The sequence below is a fragment of the Quercus lobata genome, chromosome 4 (assembly GCF_001633185.2).
Source record: "Quercus lobata isolate SW786 chromosome 4, ValleyOak3.0 Primary Assembly, whole genome shotgun sequence".
Classification (NCBI taxonomy): Eukaryota; Viridiplantae; Streptophyta; class Magnoliopsida; order Fagales; family Fagaceae; genus Quercus; species Quercus lobata.
In genome coordinates this window covers 86,245,736-86,246,125 of record NC_044907.1, presented here as the reverse complement: position 1 = coordinate 86,246,125, position 390 = coordinate 86,245,736, and positions in this window count along the sequence as shown.

The following is a 390-nucleotide window of genomic DNA, read 5'->3' as shown; positions in this document are numbered from 1 at the left end:
TAAACTTAGAATGCTAGTGAGTTCCTAAGGAGAAGCATATAACCTTTATAATAAGTATCAAGTATGCTTTAAACAAGGGGTTTGGCATTCGAAAAGGGGAGATGGTGGATCAAAATTAGATTATGACTGTTTTGAGAATACTATTTTTTATACCACTTATTGAACTAATAAGTATAACTTAATATGTGCACTATTTGGGGGAATCAACCGCCATTAGAACAATGTTTTAATTGGCCGTGCCTTGTTAACAGATGAGACTATTGAGAAGAAGTGGAAAAGATGAGAAGTGTAAAATATGCAACTAGTTCACTAGCTCAGCAAGCTAGTTCTATGATACATGGTATGTTCAAAATTACTATTTTAATCTCTCTTTTTTTCTTAGCTTTGCTT